At 49.7% G+C, this 23,447-nt stretch overlaps 1 long non-coding RNA gene across 1 annotated transcript; it reads right to left on the minus strand.

The window, feature by feature from the left end:
- Nucleotides 1-16,756: 16,756 nt before the first annotated feature.
- Nucleotides 16,757-22,358, minus strand: LOC148390174 (uncharacterized). The gene is made up of 4 exons (XR_015861889.1): nt 21,938-22,358; nt 21,740-21,817; nt 21,412-21,663; nt 16,757-21,335 (listed from the first exon to the last, which is right to left on the minus strand). It is a non-coding gene; the product is annotated as an uncharacterized LOC148390174 (long non-coding RNA).
- Nucleotides 22,359-23,447: the final 1,089 nt, after the last annotated feature.

A 23,447-nucleotide genomic window follows, 5' to 3' on the forward strand; every position in this document is an offset into this window, starting at 1 on the left:
TTGCACTTCCAGCGGCCAGCACACTCGCGCACATCACCCGGTTCCACCGGGAGGCCGTGCGCACGCACCAAGTGGCCGAAATAAGCTCCCGCCTAGCGGACCGGCTGTTTATAAGCACCGCGGAGGAGACCGCAGAGCCTCATTGCACTTCCAGCGGCCAGCACACTCGCACACGCCGCCTGATTCCACCTTGAGGCCGTGCACACGAGCCAAGTGGCCGAAATAAGCTCCCGCCTAGCGGATCGGCTGTTTATAAGCACCGCGGAGGAGATTGCGGAGCCTCATTGCACTTCCAGCGGCCAGCATACTCGCGCACGCCGCCCTGAACAACCGGGAGGCCGTGCGCATGCGCTAAGTGGCCGAAATAAGATCCCGCCTAGCGGATCGGCTGTTTATAAGCACCGCGGAGGAGATAGCGGAGCCACATTGCACTTCCAGCGGCCAGCACACTCGCGCACGCTTCCCGGTTCCACCGGGAGGCCGTGCGCACGCACCAAGTGGCCGAAATAAGCTCCCGCCTAGCGGACCGGCTGTTTATAAGCACCGCGGAGGAGACCGCAGAGCCTCATTGCACTTCCAGCGGCCGGCACACTCGCGCACGCTTCCTGGTTCCACCGGGAGGCCGTGCGCACGCGCCAAGTGGCCGAAATAAGCTCCCGCCTAGCGGACCGGCTGTTTATAAGCACCGCGGAGGAGACCGCAGAGCCTCATTGCACTTCCAGCGGCAAGCATACTCGCGCACGCCGCCCGGAACAACCGGGAGGCCGTGCGCATGCGCTAAGTGGCCGAAATAAGATCCCGCCTAGCGGATCGGCTGTTTATAAGCACCGCGGAGGAGATAGCGGAGCCTCATTGCACTTCCAGCGGCCAGCACACTCGCGCACGCTTCCCGGTTCCACCGGGAGAACGTGCGCACGCACCAAGTGGCCGAAATAAGCTCCCGCCTAGCGGACCGGCTGTTTATAGGCACCGCGGAGGAGACCGCAGAGCCTCATTGCACTTCCAGTGGCCAGCACACTCGCACACGCCGCCCGATTCCACCTTGAGGCCGTGCGCACGAGCCAAGTGGCCGAAATAAGCTCCCTTCTAGCGGATCGGCTGTTTATAAGCACCGCGGAGGAGATCGCAGAGCCTCATTGCACTTCCAGCGGCCAGCACATTTCACCGGGAGGCCGTGCGCACGCGCCAGGTGGCCGAAATAAGCTCCCTTCTAGCGAATCGGCTGTTTATGAGCTCCGCAGAGGAGACTGCAGAGCCTCATTGCACTTCCAGCGGCCAGCACACTCGCGCACACCACCCGGTTCCACCGGGAGGCCGTGCACACGCGCCAAGTGGCCGAAATAAGCTCCCGCCTAGCGGAGCCGCTGTTTATAAGCACCGCGGAGGAGATCGCGGAGCCTCATTGCACTTCCAGCGGCAAGCACACTCGCACGTGCCGCCCAACTCCACCGGAAGGCCGTGCGCACGCGCCAAGTGGCCGAAATAAATTCCTGCCTAGCGGATCGGCAATTATAAGCACCACGGAGGAGATCGCGGAGCCTCATTGCAACTCCAGCGGCCAGCACACTCGCGCACACCACCCGGTTCCAACGGGAGGCCGTGCACACGCGCCAAGTGGCCGAAATAAGCTCCCGCCGAGCGGATCGGCTGTTTATAAGCACCGCGGAGGAGATCGCGGAGCCTCATTGCACTTCCAGCGGCAAGCATACTCGCGCACGCCGCCCGGAACAACCGGGAGGCCGTGTGCATGCGCTAAGTGGCCGAAATAAGATCCCGCCTAGCGGATCGGCTGTTTATAAGCACCGCGGAGGAGATAGCAGAGCCTCATTGCACTTCCAGCGGCCAGCACACTCGCGCACGCTTACCGGTTCCACCGGGAGGCCGTGCGCACGCACCAAGATGCCGAAATAAGCTCCCGCCTAGCGGACCGGCTGTTTATAAGCACCGCGGAGGAGACCGCAGAGCCTCATTGCACTTCCAGCGGCCAGCACACTCGCACACGCCGCCCGATTCCACCTTGAGGCCGTGCGCACGAGCCAAGTGGCCGAAATAAGCTCCCGCCTAGCGGATCGGCTGTTTATAAGCACCGCGGAGGAGACCGCAGAGCCTCATTGCACTTCCAGCGGCAAGCATACTCGCGCACGCCGCCCGGAACAACCGGGAGGCCGTGCGCATGCGCTAAGTGGCTGAAATAAGAACCCTTCTAGCGGATTGGCTGTTTATAAGCACCGCGGAGGAGATCGCAGAGCCTCATTGCACTTCCAGCGGCCAGCACACTCACGCACACCGCCCGGCTCCACCGGGAAGCCGTGCGCACGCGCCGTGGCCGAAATAAGCTCCCGCCTAGCGGATCGGCTGTTTATAAGCACCGCGGAGGAGATCGCGGAGCCTCATTGCACTTCCAGCGGCAAGCACACTCGCGCACGCCGCCCGGAACAACCGGGAGGACGTGCGCATGCGCCAAGTGGCCGAAATAAGCTCCCGCCTACCGGAGCGGCTGTTTATAAGCACCGCAGAGGAGATCGCGGAGCCTCATTGCACTTCCAGCGGCAAGCACACTCGCACACGCGGCCCAACTCCACCGGAAGCCCGTGCGCACGCGCCAAGTGGGCGAAATAAATTCCCGCCTAGCGGATCGGCTGTTTATAAGCACCGCAGAGGAGATCGCGGAGCCTCATTGCACTTCCAGCGGCAAGCATACTCGCGCACGCCGCCCGGAACAACCGGGAGGCCGTGCGCATGCGCTAAGTGGCCGAAATAAGATCCCGCCTAGCGGATCGGCTGTTTATAAGCACCGCGGAGGAGATAGAGGAGCCTCATTGCACTTCCAGCGGCAAGCACACTCGCGCACGCCGCCCGGAACAACCGGGAGGACGTGCGCATGCGCCAAGTGGCCAAAATAAGCTCCCGCCTAGCGGAGCGGCTGTTTATAAGCACCGCGGAGGAGATCTCGGAGCCTCATTGCACTTCCAGCGGCAAGCATACTCGCGCACGCCGCCCGGAACAACCGGGAGGCCGTGCGCATGCGCTAAGTGGCCGAAATAAGATCCCGCCTAGCGGATCGGCTGTTTATAAGCACCGCGGAGGAGACTGCGGAGCCTCATTGCACTTCCAGCGGCCAGCACACTCGCGCACACCACCCGGTTCCACCGGGAGGCCGTGCACACGCGCCAAGTGGCCGAAATAAGCTCCCGCCGAGCGGATCGGCTGTTTATAAGCACCGCGGAGGAGATCGCGGAGCCTCATTGCACTTCCAGCGGCAAGCACACTCGCGCACGCCGCCCGGAACAACCGGGAGGGGCGCATGCGCCAAGTGGCCGAAATAAGCTCCCGCCTCTCGGAGCGGCTGTTTATAAGCACCGCAGAGGAGTTCGCGGAGCCTGATTGCACTTCCAGCGGCCGGCACACTCGCGCACGCTTCCTGGTTCCACCGGGAGGCCGTGCGCACGCGCCAAGTGGCCGAAATAAGCTCCCGCCTAGCGGAGCCGCTGTTTATAAGCACCGCGGAGGAGATAGCGGAGCCTCATTGCACTTCCAGCGGCCAGCACACTCGCACACGCTTCCCGGTTCCACCGGGAGGCCGTGCGCACGCACCAAGTGGCCGAAATAAGCTCCCGCCTAGCGGACCGGCTGTTTATAAGCACCACGGAGGAGACCGCAGAGCCTCATTGCACTTCCAGCGGCCAGCACACTCGCACACGCCGCCCGATTCCACCTTGACACCGTGCGCACGAGCCAAGTGGCCGAAATAAGCTCCCGCCTAGCGGATCGGCTGTTTACAAGCACCGCGGAGGAGATTGCGGAGCCTCATTGCACTTCCAGCGGCCAGCACACTCGCGCACGCTTCACGGTTCCACCGGGAGGCCGTGCACACGCGCCAGGTGGCCGAAATAAGCTCCCTTCTAGCGGATTGGCTGTTTATAAGCACCGCGGAGGAGATCGCAGAGCCTCATTGCACTTCCAGCGGCCAGCAAACTCGTGCACGCCACCCGGTTCCACCGGGAGGCCGTGCGCACGCGCCAAGTGGCCGAAATAAGCTCCCACCTAGCGGATGGGCTGTTTATGAGCTCCGCGGAGGAGACTGCAGAGCCTCATTGCACTTCCAGCGGCAAGCACACTCGCGCACGCCGCCCGGAACAACCGGGAGGGGCGCATGCGCCAAGTGGCCGAAATAAGCTCCCGCCTCTCGGAGCGGCTGTTTATAAGCACCGCGGAGGAGTTCGCGGAGCCTGATTGCACTTCCAGCGGCCGGCACACTCGCGCACGCTTCCTGGTTCCACCGGGAGGCCGTGCGCACGCGCCAAGTGGCCGAAATAAGCTCCCGCCTAGCGGAGCCGCTGTTTATAAGCACCGCGGAGGAGATCGCGGAGCCTCATTGCACTTCCAGCGGCAAGCACACTCGCACACGCCGCCCAACTCCACCGTAAGGCCGTGCGCACGCGCCAAGTGGCCGAAATAAATTCCTGCCTAGCGGATCGGCAATTATAAGCACCACGGAGGAGATCGCGGAGCCTCATTGCACTTCCAGCGGCCAGCACACTCGCGCACGCTTCCTGGTTCCATCGGGAGGCCGTGCCCACGCGCCAAGGGGCCGAAATAAGCTCCCGCCTAGCGGACCGGCTGTTTATAAGCACCGCGGAGGAGACCGCAGAGCCTCATTGCACTTCCAGCGGCAAGCATACTCGCGCACGCCGCCCGGAACAACCGGGAGGCCGTGCGCATGCGCTAAGTGGCCGAAATAAGATCCCGCCTAGCGGATCGGCTGTTTATAAGCACCGCGGAGGAGATAGCGGAGCCTCATTGCACTTCCAGCGGCCAGCACACTCGCGCACGCTTCCCGGTTCCACCGGGAGAACGTGCGCACGCACCAAGTGGCCGAAATAAGCTCCCGCCTAGCGGACCGGCTGTTTATAGGCACCGCGGAGGAGACCGCAGAGCCTCATTGCACTTCCAGTGGCCAGCACACTCGCACACGCCGCCCGATTCCACCTTGAGGCCGTGCGCACGAGCCAAGTGGCCGAAATAAGCTCCCTTCTAGCGGATCGGCTGTTTATAAGCACCACGGAGGAGATCGCAGAGCCTCATTGCACTTCCAGCGGCCAGCACATTCGGGCACGCTTCCCGGTTCCACCGGGAGGCCGTGCGCACGCGCCAGGTGGCCGAAATAAGCTCCCTTCTAGCGAATCGGCTGTTTATGAGCTCCGCGGAGGAGACTGCAGAGCCTCATTGCACTTCCAGCGGCCAGCACACTCGCGCACACCACCCGGTTCCACCGGGAGGCCGTGCACACCCGCCAAGTGGCCGAAATAAGCTCCCGCCGAGCGGATCGGCTGTTTATAAGCACCGCGGAGGAGATCGCGGAGCCTCATTACACTTCCAGCGGCAAGCACACTCGCGCACGCCGCCCGGAACAACCGGGAGGGGCGCATGCGCCAAGTGGCCGAAATAAGCTCCCGCCTCTCGGAGCGGCTGTTTATAAGCACCGCAGAGGAGTTCGCGGAGCCTGATTGCACTTCCAGCGGCCGGCACACTCGCGCACGCTTCCTGGTTCCACCGGGAGGCCGTGCGCACGCGCCAAGTGGCCGAAATAAGCTCCCGCCTAGCGGAGCCGATGTTTATAAGCACCGCGGAGGAGATAGCGGAGCCTCATTGCACTTCCAGCGGCCAGCACACTCGCACACGCTTCCCGGTTCCACCGGGAGGCCGTGCGCACGCACCAAGTGGCCGAAATAAGCTCCCGCCTAGCGGACCGGCTGTTTATAAGCACCACGGAGGAGACCGCAGAGCCTCATTGCACTTCCAGCGGCCAGCACACTCGCACACGCCGCCCGATTCCACCTTGAGGCCGTGCGCACGAGCCAAGTGGCCGAAATAAGCTCCCGCCTAGCGGATCGGCTGTTTACAAGCACCGCGGAGGAGATTGCGGAGCCTCATTGCACTTCCAGCGGCCAGCACACTCGCGCACGCTTCCCGGTTCCACCGGGAGGCCGTGCACACGCGCCAGGTGGCCGAAATAAGCTCCCTTCTAGCGGATTGGCTGTTTATAAGCACCGCGGAGGAGATCGCAGAGCCTCATTGCACTTCCAGTGGCCAGCACACTCACGCACACCGCCCGGCTCCACCGGGAGGCCGTGCGCAAGCGCCGTGGCCGAAATGAGCTCCCGCCTAGCGGATCGGCTGTTTATAAGCACCGCGGAGGAGATCGCGGAGCCTCATTGCACTTCCAGCGGCAAGCACACTCGCGCACACCGCCCGGAACAACCGGGAGGACGTGCGCATGCGCCAAGTGGCCAAAATAAGCTCCCGCCTAGCGGAGCGGCTGTTTATAAGCACCGCAGAGGAGATCGCGGAGCCTCATTGCACTTCCAGCGGCAAACACACTCGCACACGCCGCCCGGAACAACCGGGAGGACGTGCGCATGCGCCAAGTGGCCGAAATAAGCTCCCGCCTCTCGGAGCGGCTGTTTATAAGCACCGCGGAGGAGATCGCAGAGCTTCATTGCACTTCCAGCGGTCAGCACACTCGCGCACGCCGCCCGGAACAACCGGGAGGTCGTGCGCATGCGCCTAGTGGCCGAAATAAGCTCCCGCCAACGGATTGGCTGTTTATAAGCACCGCGGAGGAGATCGCGGAGCCTTATTGCACTTCCAGCGGCCAGCACACTCGCGCACGCCGCCCGGAACAACCGGGAGGCGGTGCGCACGCGCAAAGTGGCCGAAATAAGCTCCCGCCTAGCGGATCGGCTGTTTATAAGTACTGCGGAGGAGATCTCGGAGCCTCATTGCACTTCCAGCGGCCAGCACACTCGCGCACGCCACCCGGTTCCACCGGGAGGCCGTGTGCACGCGCCAAGTGGCCGAAATAAGCTCCCGCCTAGCGAATCGGCTGTTTATGACTTCCGCGGAGGAGACTGCAGAGCCTCATTGCACTTCCAGCGGCCAGCACACTCGCGCAAGAGAGAGTAATAGAAGGCAGCAGGCTTTGATGTCTATTCATATGCAAATGAGTTAGGAAGTCATAAAATTTTATGATCTATTGATGTTGATTTATGACGTATTTTATTGGGGGTCATAAATTCATTAGCGGGTTGGTGGCATCAAGATGGCGCCAGTCGTGACGGCGCCATCTTTGACTGTCGCCATTTTGGTTTGCTGGCGCCATTTTTAAGATGTGGATATGTATGGGCATGTATTTTTATGAATCAAGACAGGTGGAGCACCTGTGCTAGCTTTGCTAACAGCCCTCTGAGCTACCTTTGCATCCGGCCCGTACGTGTGAGACTGAAGGGGAGCCTTTTTGTTGAGAAGGCGAAGGGGAGGGGGGTGTTTGTGATAGGGTGGGGGGTTTGTGACAGGAGGCAACATTATAGGTGTCAAAGTTGGCTGGAAGAGAGTCGCATATAATTTGAGAATCAATAGCTCAGCCAAAGTTATCTGAAAAGCGAGAGACGCATGTAATTTGGTAAACATTGGTTTAGAGGATCAAAGGGCTTTTGTTGAGAAAATCACACTGTTACAAGTCACAAGTTATCTCTAATGTAATTTGACAAACAATAGCGGAGTCGGTATTACTGGGGCCAAGGATATGCTGTAGAGACTGTTTGAACCGTTTAATTTTGGAGGGAGACAGACGAAGGCCTCTGTTTTTTATGAAGGCTGTCTAAGTTTAAAACATATCCTGATTTTTAAAAAAAAAAAAAAAAAAAAAAAAAAAAAAAAAAACACGTGATACACAGAGGTGTGGTTTGAGAGAGGGGCTGGACCTGTTGTTCGTATATTTACGCGAGAGTATCGTGCTGATAGTTCATAGAAAAAAGAGCTAAAGCTGTGGTGTTAAACTGCAAACCTGAAGCTCGAATCATGATAGCAGAAACGCCGGTCAGTATCCATCTTTGCCGCAGAGGCCCCGATGGCCTGCTAGATGCCCCTAGAAAGAAGCAAATGTATCTCAGGCGCATGCAACAAAGGCCTACAGAAAAACTTGAACGGAGCTGGCAGCTAACACCAGAGACTCTATGGGGATTTAGTTTTTTTTACGAGACTGGTGAGTTGTCTTTCTTCATGAGAAACCAAGAGAGCTCCGGTTCAAACATCAACAACAACAACAACACTTGTGAGCAGACAGGTGCGTTTGGCTCGTTGAACTCGAATGACTGGGCTGTCTTAAATCAACTCTTGCCAGAGGTTTTGACTGAATTTCTCAAGGAATACGGGTTAGAAGGTGAGCTGAATGCAACTTGGATTTCAAAAATCACAGCCAGCGGGAGATGTTTTTTCCGGCTGAAAGTTTCTCCTCAAACTGTTGATGGGGTAGAAGACGGAGAGCTAATCGATTTAATGTTTCTAAAACTTGAAGTGTTCAACAGCGAATGCGGTGTTTTCCAGACAATTTTGAATATACCGTTATCCGAATGGGATCAGAAGATGCAAGCTTATGGTGAGAGTATTACAGGGCTTTTTCTATCAAGCCGTGTTTGGACAAATGTCGTCGGAGTGAAACGTAAACTGGCTTTAGATTAACCCTTACTAAAAAATTAAGTTTAAACCCCAGGCCCTCTTCAACACACAAGACTCTGTTCCTCCTCCTAACCCCTCCTAGTCTCCATCTTTTTCTCACCTGCAGTCAATGAAAGTTGAGGGGGTGATAGTCATTAGCATAACTCTATAAAGCCAGGTCCCCAGACTTCTCTTTCACACACGCAGAGACGGTGGAAAGACAATGGCCCAAAAAATGCTTGCCAGAAGACTTTTACCACGTTTTATACCTATGGAGCATGGGCCTGACATCACATTCTGGTCCACCCCTGAAAACTCTGAGGCCGAAGCCGACGATGCTGACACAACTTTCATCGCATCGCCGGAACCAACACCAGCGCTGCCTGAGACATGGGCGGAAAGGTTTGAGATTCTTCCACTACCTACACCCGACCCGAGCGAATGCCTCTCACCCATATGCCTCGACGATCTGCAACCCGATTCTCTCTATGGAGCCTTGTCATCAACTTTTGACGTGTTTGAAACCCCTGAAACCTCGGGGGAGCAACAGCAGGAGGAGGAGCAGCAGAGACCGCAACAGCATGAACCGTGGTCCTCGTCACGAGCCATCGAATTGTTTGATGACGCCTGCGCACGCTATCCTGAAAACGGGATGGATTTGCCCAACTTGACTGCTGCTGACATTAGAGTCTTACTCGAAGAGGCAGAATCGCACCAGCCCGCTGATTTTGAGGAGGGTGATGACCCTCAGCAGGCCCTTGAGTTTGGGGTCGTTCCTTCGATGAGCTCGACGCCTGGGAAAATCAACACACAGCAAGGCTCAGAGTATAATATGTGTGTCGAACCACTTAATTGGTTGGTTATTGAAGATTACACACGTCTAAAACTGATGGTTGTTCATCTTTTGTATGATGCATTGATTAAGCATGCTAAATCTAACTGTGACGGATGTGCTCTTGATGATCTCAGCCAAATGGCGCACACGTGCTTGTATGTTGAGGATCGAGACTTTTATTTCTACGCGAATTATGAAACAGTGATGGCTGAGTTGTGTAATGCTGACTTCCTCCACACGTTGTCGACAATGTTTTTCTATTTTAAAACCTCTGCACCCCTTATAAACATTCGCAATTCTGTTTCTGCCATTCTACATGACCTAGCTCACGAGTGCAAGATCTTTACACGGCTCCGTGCGATAAAACAAGAAGCGCGTGACACTGTGTTGAGCAGCAGCGAAGTCGCTCTATTATTCAGAACGTTTGGAAAAACAGAATGGGAGGTATTGTGAAAAAAATGTGGAGCCGGTTGAAGGCTTTCCTAACAGTACTTTTAGATGTAACAGGGGGCCAGCTAAAAAAGTTTAAAGTAACACCAACTATGCTATCTTCATTCCTGCGTTATGTTAAACCTTAGGATTTATAGAAAGATGTTTTTACCATGTTTTACACGTGTTTCCGTTTACTAGTAATGTTTTTTTTAAGAACTAGTTTGATTTTTTTTTTTTTTATGTAATAAACTATTGTGATCGGAAAAGTGACTGTCTCTCTGTGTTTATTCAATGGCATGAGTTGTCTTCAGAGACTTTATAATTGTTGCTAAGAATCCTGTTAGTTTTAGGGCGAGAGACACGCCTACACAGGGGGAAAAAAAAAAAAAAAAAACCAAATCGAAAGCGAGAGACCGCTCAAAGCAGCAGCAGTGCGTTCGGACCTCTCATCTCGCACGTTTACTAACTTCTCGACTTAACTCCCCGCTAAAATTTGAAATAATGCCCACTAAAAAGGGGCTCGTGTTGGACGCGCTGGAAAACCTATCCAACGAGAACTTCAAAAGGTTTGTTAAGGCGCTGGTGAACCGTCGCGGTAACATAAAGGTGGCGAAAAACAAGGTGCAAGATAAGGACTTTGTGGACGTAACCGAGGTGCTGGTGTCCACTTTCACCGAGGACAACGCTCCAGCCGTGGTCTCCGAATTGCTCATCTCCATTAACTGCGCCGACGAGGCCTAAAAGCTCAGTGTGTGTGTGTGTGTGTGTGAGGCCAGAGGGGGGCAGCTAATTTTTAAGAACTAGTTTGATTTTTCTGTAATAAACTATTGTGATCGGAAAAGTGACCGTTTCTCTGTGTTTATTCAATTCGAAATCGTAAGATATCATACCTGTTTGTTTTATTAACAGCGTCACAATCTGTTATCCGCCAGAACTGATCTAACAATGGGTGGCGACAGGTGTCTTCACAAACTCTATTTTTCTGCTGAGAATCCAGCTAGTTTTGGGGGAGAGAGACGCCTGCATAGAGGGGCGGTGGATAGCTGTAAAAACACCAACATTAAAAAAGTAAAAGCTTTTTTATCCGATCAGGACGCATACACTTTACACAGACCAGCCAGAATAACTTTTCCTAGAAATAAAGTTTTTGTTCGAGGGCCTATGAGACAGTTCCAGGCAGATTTATGCGATTTGCAATCACTTGCGCGTTACAACGATGGCTATAAATATTTACTAACCGTAATCGATATATTTTCGAAACGCGCGTATGTACGCGTTTTGAAAGCAAAAACAGGTACCCACGTTAGCGAAGCATTTGAAGATATCCTAGCAGTTAGCGGTTCACCATTACGCCTTCAAACAGATAAAGGGACGGAGTTTTTTAACAAACATTTCCAGAAATTAATGAGAAAGCACAATATTACACATTTTTCCACCGTCTCAGACACTAAAGCCCAGACGGTCGAGAGATTCAACAAAACATTAAAATCCCGCATGTGGAGGTATTTCACAGCTAAGAACACACACAGATACGTGAATGTAATTCAGGATTTTATTGTCAGTTATAACGACAGTTTTCACAGCAGTATAAAAATGGCACCTAACGCTGTAAACGAGGAGAATAAGAATGTCGTTTTCACTAACCTCTACGCACGAAATCCTTTCCGACGGGAGAACAAGTTCCGGTTCGCACCGGGCGACACTGTGCGAATTTCCAAAATAAAAGGGAATTTTGAAAAAGGTTATTTACAAACTTACACGGATGAAATTTTCACAATAAGACAGCGTCTCCACCGCGTTCCTCCCGTCTATAAAATATCAGATTTGGATGGTATGCCTGTAGAAGGGAGTTTCTACGAGGCGGAATTACAAAAAGTGCAAATAAAAAAAAATAAAATTTTTCGCATACAGAAAATTCTTAAATCACGCACCGTGTCAGGTAAACGCGAGTCCCTCGTCCACTGGGTGGGCTGGCCATCCAAATTCGACAGTTGGGTACCCACAAAGAGTATTAAAAACATCTGACGATCTCTAAAACGGCCATTCTGTGGAAATTACAAGATGGGTGACCACCAGAGAGAATTCTACGTCACATTAGCGTCAAACGCAAGTGTACATCTTTTTAGTGCAAACACGCTCACAGAATTTAAAACGGAGCTGGCTCAACATATTGATTTAAAAGGCTCGTGGGAGGTTGGCCTGTGCGAAATATCGTACGTCAACACAATACCAACCGTCCCTGAGAAAAAACGGAACTTTTATCTAAAACAACCTAAAAATCCGCTCCCTAGAGGTGATACATTCCAAGACGACTCAGAAACTCGACATATGCTCAAAACAAGGGGAGGTGTTTATCAAAATTATGACTCGTTAGCTTTGGACATTCAAACTCTATTAACTAAAGCGAGTTGCAAAAAGATTGACGTCCGATTTGATCAACATAAACAAAGATTCATGTTTTCGGGCGAAGAAGGATTGAGAATTATGTTCAAGAGCCCCCTGGCGTATATTGTCGGGATAAATCCCGAGAATTGGCTGTCACTTAAACCGGAAGGCGTCAACGCACAACATCCTGCCGATATAAGAGCCGGATCATATTTTATGTTCATCTACACAGACATCATCCACCATCAGACAGTTGGCGACGCGTACGCACCCATGCTTCGAACTCTACCGATAGAAGGGAATTACGGAGAAGTTGTGAACAGGACTTTTAATCCGGTTTACTATTTAGATGTGTGCAGGAGCCATATTGAAACCATTTCGGTTTACCTGCGATCAGACCAGAACAACCCGTTAGATTTCGAATACGGGAAGGTTATTCTCACTCTACATTTTAGATCGAAATAAAAAAAAAATTAACAGAACAACCCGTTAGATTTCGAATACGGGAAGGTTATTCTCACTCTGCATTTTAGATCGAAATAAAAAAAAAATGACGTCATCGTCAATGCACCCTGATTTGTACCGTTTTGTCGATTATTACGAAACACAAGTGGGGGGCTCTTTTCAAGCCGGTTTTGCGGGCGCACCGGTTCAGTACGGACGAGGTGTAGGATCTATTTTTGCAAAATTATTTCGTTTCGTGATGCCTTTGTTCAAAAACGGGTTTAACTTGGCGAAGCCACATCTCCAAGCCGCCGCTAAAAACATAGCAACGGATGTAGCGGGGCGCGTCATTCAAAGAATCCACCAGAAACAAGGCCCCGAGCAAGAAGGTTCCGGGCTTGCTGTATTGTCACGTGGGACGATCCACCCTGGGGGGCGGAGAAAGAGGACCGTTAAAAGGAAAAGACGCTCCACCGGTCTCAGACCAGTTGTCAGGAAAAAGCGGAGAAGACGCAAGACAGATATTTTCTCTTAAAAAATGGCCCTTCTACATTTCAAGAGCCACGAGGCGACTTTATCAAGTCTGGACCTTTTTAGCGCTCCCTTGACCCAATTCTCCATAGAAGATAGCTCATATGTCGAATTCCAGCCATTGTCAGCAATTGTGGATCAGGGGCCTATAGAGTTCTTTATCCCCGGGGACGGCTCAAAATATTTAGATTTATCTGACACTTTACTACATCTCCGTGCAAAGGTGACGCGTAGGGATGGGACAAATATTCCACCGCAGGAGCAAGTCGGCATCGTGAATTTCCCTATAAACACAATTTTTAGTCAATTAGATATTTCGTTGGGTGGGCGGTTAATCTCACAATCTAGTGCTACACACGCATACAGATCCATCATCGATCTGCTGTTAAATTTTTCAAAAGATTCTTTGGAGTCACAATTCACAGCAGGAATGTTCGCTATGGACACTAGGGGGCGTATGGACGCGATTTCGGTCGAAGAGGGCGTGGCTAACGCTGGTTTTGTGCGGCGCGCACAGCAGATTGCCGGCTCACGTGAATTCCATCTCACGGGGCCGCTTCATGGAGATATTTTCTTTTCCGAACGCCATCTATTGAATAATGTGGATCTACGTCTAAAGTTAACTAGAGCTTCTGATGATTTCTGTCTCATGAGCGCTCCAGACAGTGATTCGTGTCTCAAAATACTAGGAGCATCGTTATTTGTGAAAAAAGTATCAATTTCACCGGCTGTGGCGATAGGTCACGCCGCCGCTTTACAGAAAGGTAACGCCCTTTATCCGTTGACCAGAATCAATATGAAGACCTTCAGTATACCACAAAACTCACGAATTTGTCATCAGGATAATCTATTCCTCGGCCACATCCCCAAGCAAATTGTAATAGCTCTCGTAAACCACAACAGTTTCATGGGTCGGAGAGATTTAAACCCGTTTAATTTTTTGCATTATAACATAGAGTATTTAGCTCTCAGCCACGAAGGTCGACAAATACCTGCCAAAGCTTTTCAGCCCAATTTCGAAGCTGGGATATGTACACGTGAATTTCATAATTTATACACAGCAACAGGACGTTTTCTGAAAGACCTACCTCTTTGTATCGATCAACAGGATTTTAGTCAAGGCTACTCACTTTTTGTTTTCAATTTAAGTCAGGTAGATGATTCCGGGGCTTTGTCACCTGTGAATAACGGGGTCCTGAGACTCGATTTGCGCTTCAGAACCCCATTACCACATACCGCGACCCTTGTCGTATATGCTGCATACGATTCGCTTATCGAAATTAATGCTAAGAGGGAAGTATTGATGGACTATTATTAACACTATGAACGGTCGTGAACTGGACATGATTATGACCCGGATGCAGAGAGCATTATTCGGGGGTGTTTTCGCATCGGATGAGTTAGCTGACGTCAGAGACCCGCCTCCAAAATATTACATCGTCAACACGCATCCAAGACATTTACCCGGTGAGCACTGGCTCGCTTTGACTTTAGAATCGGACGGTTCGGCCACATTCTTTGATCCTTTTGGTCTGCCACCGGACAGCCCGTACTACCCGTCGAGTATATACAGATTTCTGAAGAAGCATTCTAAACGGGTCGACTATCAGAACGGGCAGTTGCAACACGAGCTCACAGACACCTGCGGTCAACATTGCGTGTATTATCTAAGTCAACGTGGGCGGGGCCTCACCTATCGCGAAGTGTTGACTCATTACAATTCGGATCCTCTCCATAACGACGCCATGGTTAGTGAGTTTGTCAAAAAATGTCGAAGGCCAGACCGGATGTGCGGCGGGCAAACATCATGTTCATTGCATAAATTTAAAAAATGTCATTGTCTGAAACCGTGTTAATGTTTTATAAAAATCTCTTTTATTCAATAAACATTGTTAAAGAGAGTTACAGAGTCATGTGTTTTTTTTTTCACTAACAACAATAGAGTATCATCTAATAACTAACCCATTTTACTATCGGCGACGTTCTTTTTCTTTTTCTCTTACTCATCACGTTTACATCTTCTGCAAAAGAAACATCCGCATCTTCACCTGTAGCGTATTTCAAACGTTTAAAATCTGCGCGAGCCAAGGGGTTGGAGATACTTGTTTCCGGCAGGTTTAATCGGGCTAGCGTCCGGAGAAATTCACTCCATCCTATCGGTTTCTCGTTGATTTTTTTCCCACTCGCACACAAATGTCTCAACAGATCGCTCATATGGGAGCCTTTGATAGTTTTCCCTCTAAAAATAAATTCACTTAACGGTGTCCAGCTTACATCTTCTGCCGACAGTCTTTTCAGCACATAGTTGGCGTTACGCCGAAAACGTGGACCTATGGCGTCCAAGATATCCTCATAGCGTCTACCTGTCACCTCGATCGTGGTCTCATCTCCGGTCTTTCTTTCTCCCTCCTCATTGGCTTCGTTGCGAATCGTAATAGGAATTTGCTCGGAGTCTTTTTGTTTGACCAGCCCCATGTAACGCTGCATTAAGGTCTGATAAATTTTGATCTTTTCATATTGATTTAAATTTTTATTATCCAAAACCTGTTTCATCTCTTCATCCAAAGAATGCTCTGCTGTATCACGGATGGTCGGAGCGGGTCGATTCAGCCTCTCGAACTGATAAGGTGAAATCAGGAACATTTTCTGAGCCGTTTTCAAACTCATTTTTTATGATTTGCTCATAAAGCCGCTAATGACACTCCCGAGAACAGGTGCGAAAGCGGCCAGCAACGGTAATATAAAACCACCTTTCTGAACTAACACAGCTCTTTTCTTCTTCAAAGTATTTTTCTTATCAGCCAAAAAGCGGATATTTTTCTTTTGCTTTTTAAGTCTCTTGTAAAGTTTTGATTTTAAGGGTACATGTCCTTTAAGAAGATTTAGAGCAATCTCACATAACGCTTTCACCAGACTACTAGGGCCTCTGAGTAGCAAATGCTTACGTTTGGCCGGTTTGGATGTAAACAGAGATTTGAGTAACGGTGCGTTTGTTTTTAAAAGCCTCGTCATCGTTTTATTGTTTGGGTATATAAACGACAGGCCACTGGTTATGTAGTACACCTGTACGTAGTCTATATTGTTCTGGGCATGAAGGTGTCAAATCTACCAGTAAATACCCATGCGGCTCTCTTGTAGCATCTTCAAAGCATTCCAGGAAAAACTTCCGGTTGCCGGGAGAAATTTGATTCGCCAGGACACTCACCTGCTGTTTATCACGGGGGTTTTTGAACAAAATCAAATAATTACTGTTTAAACTAATAGTACGGCTAAATTTGCCCTGATGGAATACATTCTGCGTTAGCATTATAACGCTTAAATTTTTATGATGTCTATATTGGGTGAATATTCGGACCACTTCGGGGTTATCCGAAGCTTGGAAGATGATGTCATCCAGAATCAGTAGATGGTGCTGGTGTGGCGGGAACAGCTTCTCGTCATCAAAAGATTCAGGCAGCCCCTTGATAAAAACAATGTCTTTATTCAGGTTTTTGAGTTCATCGTACATTGGTTGATATGCTGTATAAACCCAGACAATATTATCAGGTTTTTTTCTTAGAACATGTTCAGGATTTTGCAATACATTTTTTACAAAGAAAGTCTTCCCACACCCTGAAGGCCCTGCAACTAAAGATGAGAAAGGAAGTTCTAATCTGGGGTCGAATTCAATCTGATTAAAAGCCATTTCCACACACGTAGACACACGTATGGATAGATAGAAATATCAGTAGCCAAACGGTTCAGTGGTGCCTCGCTCTAGCAGCCTTCTTTTATCGTACACCACACGAAGCCGCTTGGAAAATGACATGTTTCTGAGATGAAACCCTCTCTTATCGCGAACGATGTTATGTTGGGGGGCGTATAGCACATCTGAGTTTCCACATGCTGTATCTATGTACCCTTGAACCAAATTGAGCATGCTATCGAGATTGATGCTGCGAGCGCTTTCGTGACTTTGTGTGATACCCTTCACCTTCATGACCGTCTGAGATGATCCTCGTGTTTTGTAAGCGTATGTTTTGGGACCGGCTGAGACGAATTCTAAAATGCTGTCGTTCGAAAGCTCATCTGTCAAATCACCCAGATAATCACCTAGAGGGAGAACACTTTCACCTGGCTTCACAGTGTACACAAGGCTGTCTGTATCGGTGTAAAGGACACGCCTCTGTAAAATTTCTAAATAGCTGTACATTTTTAAGCGTGCATAGGCTGTTGTGAAACACGCTGCAGCCACGTTTGATGTTTTTGAGGCGGGGATCTCATTGTTTGTGTTGATACAATACTGCACAATTGAGAGCTTCTCATTGATAAAATGGAAGAATTTCACATTGTACAGACCTGAAAACAGAAGCTCAAAAAAATCCTCTGATTTTGTCACAATTTTTGTGTTTACCATGTTGTCACGTTGCGCTAGTTTTCCCCACAGATTGTTAAGACAGAGTTTTGACACTTGTCTTTTGCCAGGGTTTACAGCAATTTTGGAAGGATCGAGTTGGATACCTTGATGAACGGCATACTCTTCTATGTATCTTTCTCTATCAGCCTGGTTGACCACGTGAGCTGGATAACCTGAAGATTCTTGTTTACCTTTTAGAAATGTTCGCATGTAATCACGGAAAATTGTGTCGCTCGTTCTTGTGTAATGCCACACTTCTGTAATTTCCGCAACCGTGTACCCGAGATCTAGTGCCTTAACAAATTCAGGGGTTGTCCAAACACCTGTCAACGATCTTTGCTCATCACTATGTGTACACGCCGTCTGCTGGTTGTTACACTCGGCGCATGTACGACACAGTGTGAAGACGAGTTTACCTTTAGCTGTTTTGAACGGTAGGACGGGAAAATATAAACCACGGGGTGGGTTGACTGTGGCGCTGATGAAACCAAAATACGACCTAGGGTCTTTAAAATCACCGTGGATAATCGTTGGATGATCGATTGGGTAGGTGGCTGTACTGTTGATGAAAGGATACAATGATGTCACATCAACATACAACACACGCTCGTCTGGCTCTGCCGTGTATTTTAAAACGAATGCGTTTGTTCGGCCCCCAAAAAGAGCCTGCCTCGGTTTGAGCGGTGTAGGAAATTTGGATTTTTTAAGGAATTCCTTCACCTCTATGTCCATCTTTTTCATTTGCAACCATTCATGCTCCCACATAATTACAAGGTACACATCCTGTCTAAGCTGTAGATCCTGAATTTTCTTTTGTGTTTTATCAAACCTCTCCTGAAAAGGGCGTTTGGTTGTCGGGCATATTTTAGAGAGGTCGAAGCATTCTGCGCAGCCGTGGTGATAACAACCGAAATACTCAAACACTATTTTTACGCCCCCGATTTCACAATAACCATCTACAAAGTAGTTGTCTATCCTAACTTCCCCACCGTTCAATGCATGTCTAATTTGGATATTTTGACTGTGCATGATCCATTGCATGTACTGAATAGAATCGTGTGAGAAAGCTTTGTACTGACGCATATAGTTGTCTGATGGTGTAATGGCTAGTGTTTGAGGGGTCAGAAAATTAGCTCTGAAAACATTCATGCACGCCGACGCAATTGTTACTGCATTGAATGGATCTGTTCCGGTGGCCTCAAAAAACTCACTCCTGAATTTTTCACACCCTTGCATTAACAGATCAACATCATTCTCGCAGTAGGCTATTGCCTGTTTAGCAAAATCAAACACATTGCTAGCTTCTTTGGCATACCACTCGTCAAACTTTGATCGTTGGGAGGGTGACATTCGCTCGGTGCCGTAGTACATGGGGTCAGGGTGACACCCGACGTAGTTTAGATGCTCTAAAGAGCTGAATTTGTGTGGGAAGTACCCCTTTGATTTGTCTTCAAACCCCAGGGCCTTAGGCATTGCGCTTAGAGGCATCGTCAAGAATGAGAGAGAGTCTATGAATCGTGATTTTGTGTCTAAATCGACAAATGATAGAACTTTACTCCCTTGCATCAGAATGTCGAGTTTGAGACCTAATTCGAGCATTCTCCTTATCAGTATGTATGAATCAAAACCTCTCGCATTATGTGCAACAAACGTAGTTTGTTTAAACCGTGGCATTCGGAAAAATCTGAGAAATTCATCAACACAATCTGTGCCATACCAATGCTTCGTCAGTCTATTCGATCTGCAGCAGATGAGAAAAGGTTTGTGTAAACCGTTTGTGTCTACATAAGTTTCGAAATCGTAGTAGACTACATTTTTGCACGGTGGTTGAGGTTTGATGGGCTGAATGTAGCACATGTGGGGGTTCAATAAGGCGTCATCTTGATTTATGATCTCATCACACACTGCGCATTTTTTAACGGGGCAGCGATGTTTAGCACCGGTACCATCAGCTTTCACATAATACCGGAGACCACATTCCAAGCATTTTTTGTATGAAGCGCAGTTGCTCGCACGATTCATTGATCGGGACTCTTTATGTTTGATAAGGCATTCCTCATTACGACAAGATTTGTTACAGTCGGGGCAGATGATAGGTTTAAACCGTCGCTGTTTACAGCATGGATCAAGACAAACGCCACAGTGTCCTGCACAATGGTGCTGTTCCCAATTGGCATGCCCTTTGTAACAATACCTGCAGAAGAATGCGTGGCCCACAAAGGCCTCAATAGCTTTCACGCCGTAATAGTGGCCCTCGAGGTTTAAGACAAATAGAGTGTCGTTATCTGTTTTGGGGTAACGCGTGTCGAAAAAGGTCATGGGGCGGCAGTCCTCTTTTCGATACATTACAGTTATTTTCCGTTTGAGGACTTTCTCAAATTTATGGACATCGCCCAGACTCACAGGTGTTTGACAATCCAATCCTACGCTCTCCTGTAAGAGCCGTGCGTGTCTCGTGGCTTGTTTTGTTGTCAGCGTGTCATTTAGCAGATAGGTTAGCGAGAGAGCGAAACACAAATTATTGTCTTTATTACGAGGTATGTGTAGGTGTCGTTTTTTCAACCTCAAAATCTCTCTGTTGGTAGTGTTCAGCAGCCTTCGACGCACTCCACCACCACCACGCAATGGAGTGACTATTTGTACAATGAGCTCTAAGCTCTCATCAGCCAGAAGCTCTGTATTTGATTGGGCTAAACGTTCAAGCAGGTTTGATACATTATCTCTGATAGAGTTTATATCAGTAGTTTGCGGGCAGATGTGAGCTCTATCGTTACCAGCCGCGAGCTCTATCTGAATTACATCACCTGTTTGCGCCCTGCTAGCTACCTCTTGCAAGACATCATCTATTCTGTCTTCAATCTGGAGGTAGAAGGTTGCAAAATCATTAATGTTCTGTTGCGATGGTATATTTAGCCGTCGTCTCACCTCTACATTGTTGAAATGCGGCCTGTTGATTACAACCGAACCGCCGCGTTGGTCAGCTAATACAGAACCGTTGTTAGATTGTTGGGGCGTGTGTTGAAACGGTGATGTGTTGTCATCAATAACGTCTATTTCATGATCAGTTATAACAGCACAGTTGTTAGGCTGAAATATCGGCCGAACGGCGTCAATAGCAGCCGGTGGTGATGAATCGCGAGAGTTAGTGGTCAACGGGTCAACCAGAGGCTGTGTATTTAGATTTTGGATGATGTTTAGCAACTGGATAGGAATGTCAGGACTGATACGCCCGTCGCTGTCATTAGCATGGTTGTTTAATTCTGCTATCATGTTTAGCAATTGTGACGGGATTTGTGTAGGACTCTGTCCACCTTCATTCGGGCTTCGGTTGTTCAATTCATCTATGACAGTCTGTAAATGAGTGAGAATAACAGGACTGTCTGGTCTCTCCCCCTCTGACAAAGCAACGGTCACATTGTTGAGCAAATCTGTTATTTGACTCGTACACACATTGTTAACGTTTGATAAATCTAGCTGTGGTGTGTCACTTCTTTGGCTTCCCCCGTTAAATGATGGCAAATCTATTTCAGAAATGTTTGCTAAGAAATCCGACTCCGTCGACGTAAGGTTTGAATGATCCATTATATTTTCTTTTACAAAACACAGCAGAAACAACACAAACCTATTTTGATTCGGCTAAATCTGTAAGAGCACGTATAATCTTAAAGCACTCTTGTAACCGTCTTTTGTAGATACAGTTACCCCGACACCTTAGAGGCCCCCTGCTGTTTGAGTGGTGGATGTTGTAGAAGGGGTGCCCCCTCCTCTTCCTCCTCCTCTTCCTCTCTCTCTGTGGCTCGGTGTCACGATGTTCACCTGTAAGTTAATCCTTTATAATACCGAAAATAGCAAGTATGATAACACATAAAGATAGAAAAAATATAAGGAATACCTCCAACTTTGTTTGTCGACTCTTGATGATGATGGTTTAAAGCTTCGTAAGTAGATAGAGCCTCAAGTAGTTCAGAATCCGTCGCTGCCTCCTGTCGGTTGGTGTGGGGTGCAGTCGGATTGGTTTCAACAGTAACACGTGACTCTGATACAGCTGGTCGCTCTGACTCTGTCGTTTCCACTGCTCCAATATGGCGGTCGAAAGCAGCTTGTGTCGGCCGAACGCTTTTTCTAGTGGCCGCGGCCACGAGATCTGATACAGACATAAAAAATAAAATCAGTAACTAATACCCTCTATAAGAACTATCTTAGATGCGCTATTGACTCACCGTAGTCTGATTGTGTTAGGTAAACGTCGCTAAAATCGTCGTCAAAAGATGCGTGGACATCGGCAAAAACGATGTTGTCTGCAAATATTATATAAACAATACAGCTTGTTTTATAAAAATAACTTATTATTATTATTTATTATTATTATTTGTTATTATTATTGTCATTATTGTGAGAAATGTAGTAAAATGACTTACCTTTAACCATTCTCGAAAACAACTTTTTGACACGCTTCGATTCTGTTCGTCAGAGTGATGGCTTCCCTTGTCTTGTCTTCTCCAAAATGATGCTCATCCGCACCAAACTTTTAAATTCGGCGGGGATAAGACCACGCCTATGAGCTCACGTGTCGCGGTAAATCGGATAACTTTGGTCGTATGTTGATGACGCATCAAAGAGGTCTTTCTCATATCCTTGGCCCCAGTAATACCGACTCCGCTATTGTTTGTCAAATTACATTAGAGATAACTTGTGACTTGTAACAGTGTGATTTTCTCAACAAAAGCCCTTTGATCCTCTAAACCAATGTTTACCAAATTACATGCGTCTCTCGCTTTTCAGATAACTTTGGCTGAGCTATTGATTCTCAAATTATATGCGACTCTCTTCCAGCCAACTTTGACACCTATAATGTTGCCTCCTGTCACAAACCCCCCCACCCTATCACAAACACCCCCCTCCCCTTCGCCTTCTCAACAAAAAGGCTCCCCTTCAGTCTCACACGTACGGGCCGGATGCAAAGGTAGCTCAGAGGGCTGTTAGCAAAGCTAGCACAGGTGCTCCACCTGTCTTGATTCATAAAAATACATGCCCATACATATCCACATCTTAAAAATGGCGCCAGCAAACCAAAATGGCGACAGTCAAAGATGGCGCCGTCACGACTGGCGCCATCTTGATGCCACCAACCCGCTAATGAATTTATGACCCCCAATAAAATACGTCATAAATCAACATCAATAGATCATAAAATTTTATGACTTCCTAACTCATTTGCATATGAATAGACATCAAAGCCTGCTGCCTTCTATTACTCTCTCTCGCGCACACCACCCGGTTCCACCAGGAGGCCGTGCACACGCGCCAAATGGCCGAAATAAGCTCCCGCCGAGCGGATCGGCTGTTTATAAGCACCGCGGAGGAGATCGCGGAGCCTCATTGCACTTCCAGCGGCAAGCATACTCGCGCACGCCGCCCGGAACAACCGGGAGGCCGTGCGCATGCGCTAAGTGGCCGAAATAAGATCCCGCCTAGCGGATCGGCTGTTTATAAGCACCGCGGAGGAGATCGCAGAGCCGCATTGCACTTCCAGCGGCCAGCACACTCACGCACACCGCCCGGCTCCACCAGGAGGCCGTGCGCACGCGCCGTGGCCGAAATAAGCTCCCGCCTAGCGAATCGGCTGTTTATGAGCTCCGCGAAGGAGACTGCAGAGCCTCATTGCACTTCCAGCGGCCAGCACACTCGCGCACACCACCCGGTTCCACCGGGAGGCCGTGCACACGCGCCAAGTGGCCGAAATAAGCTCCCTTCTAGCGAATCGGCTGTTTATGAGCTCCGCAGAGGAGACTGCAGAGCCTCATTGCACTTCCAGCGGCCAGCACACTCGCGCACACCACCCGGTTCCACCGGGAGGCCGTGCGCACGCACCAAGTGGCCGAAATAAGCTCCCGCCTAGCGGACCGGCTGTTTATAAGCACCGCGGAG

The sequence above is a fragment of the Syngnathus floridae genome, chromosome 12 (assembly GCF_059516105.1).
Source record: "Syngnathus floridae isolate MCC-2025c chromosome 12, RoL_Sflo_1.0, whole genome shotgun sequence".
Lineage (NCBI taxonomy): Eukaryota > Metazoa > Chordata > Actinopteri > Syngnathiformes > Syngnathidae > Syngnathus > Syngnathus floridae.